Consider the following 1535-nt stretch of genomic DNA (forward strand, 5'->3'; position numbering starts at 1 on the left):
CTTCCATTCATAGCATTCAAGGAATATAACTAAAAACTCATGGAATTTGCATAAAAATCTTCATGTTTGAATGATTTAAGACAAGCATGACTATTTGGCCCAAATGATTACTTAAGGCTCAAGAAAATGCATAAAACAACTAAAAATAACATAAAAAATGCTAGTGAAACTAGCCTAAGATGCCTTGGCATCACCTATCTTTTCTTGCTTGCACTTGATGGTTGTATGACAGGGAGAAGAAGCGAGGCTTCAACTTCCTTCGATTCTGAACCTGAGAGGACCTTCCTTAGATTAAGGAGGGAGGCAAGAAGAAAGAAAGTGGTTGGTGCTATGGAAGAAGAGGAATTCTTTGAAACAAACATGGAAGACAACATGGAAAACCATCATGAAGAAGAAGATCACAACCATGGGGAGGAGGTAGAGCAAATCATGCTGGGGAGGATAGAAGAGTTTTGGGCTCTTACATCAATCCAAACCCAGGCAATTGTGGAAGTAGCATCCAAAAGCCAACAATCCATGCCAACAACTTCGAACTTAAATCACAGCTCATCACCCTTGTTCAGAACAACTGTTCGTTTGGAGGAAGTGTTCAAGAAGACCCCAATCAACATTTAACCACCTTCCTGAGAATATGTGACACAGTGAAGTCTAATGGTGTTCATCCTGACGCCTATAGACTAATCTTATTTCCATTCTCACTCAGGGACAAGGCAGCCAAATGGCTGGAATCTTTCCCAAGGGAAAGCTTGACAACTTGGGAAGACGTGGTGAACAAATTCTTAGCAAGATTTTACCCTCCTCAACGAATCAATAGGCTGAGAGCTGAGGTCCAAACTTTCAGGCAACAAGATGGTGAGACTCTATATGAAGCATGGGAGAGGTTCAAGGACTTAACAAGGAGGTGTCCACCTGACATGTTCAACAAATGGGTGCAGCTGCACATTTTCTATGAAGGGCTCTCTTATGAGTCAAAGAAGGCCGTAGACCATTCATCTGGAGGATCTTTAAATAAGAAGAAGACCATTGAGGAAGCCATAGATGTTATTAAAACAGTAGCAGAGAACGACTACTTCTATGCTTCCGAAAGAGGGAACACAAGAGGAGTAATGGAGCTAAACAATGTAGATGCTCTGCTGGCCCAAAACAAGCTCATTACCCAGCAGCTGGCTGACCTCACCAAGAAGATGGAGATGAACCAAGTAGCAGCAATCTCCACTTCATCAACAATCCAAGAAGGAGTGAATGAAGAAGCAGAGGGGAGTCAGGAGCAAGCCAACTACATTGGGAATTCACCAAGGAAAAACTATGATCCATACTCCAAAACCTACAACCCTGGATGGAGAAACCACCCAAACTTTGGGTGGGGAAGTGAGCAAGATCAAAACCAAGACCAGAGACGTTACAACTCCAACAACAATGCAGCTCACCAGCAATTCACACAGAGGACGTCTCAACACCCCCATAACAACACTTCTTCATATGCTTATCAAAACCAAAATAACACATCTGCTCCGAATCACCCATCAATTGATGAC

The 1535-nt window shown here is 42.5% G+C and overlaps 1 non-coding gene across 1 annotated transcript; it reads right to left on the reverse strand.

The window, feature by feature from the left end:
* Positions 1-812: 812 nt before the first annotated feature.
* Positions 813-916, reverse strand: LOC112760116 (small nucleolar RNA R71). The gene has a single exon (XR_003180569.1). It is a non-coding gene; the product is annotated as a small nucleolar RNA R71 (small nucleolar RNA).
* Between the last annotated feature and the right edge of the window lie 619 nt (positions 917-1535).

Source organism: Arachis hypogaea, chromosome 16 (assembly GCF_003086295.3).
Source record: "Arachis hypogaea cultivar Tifrunner chromosome 16, arahy.Tifrunner.gnm2.J5K5, whole genome shotgun sequence".
In the NCBI taxonomy this organism is placed as follows: Eukaryota; Viridiplantae; Streptophyta; class Magnoliopsida; order Fabales; family Fabaceae; genus Arachis; species Arachis hypogaea.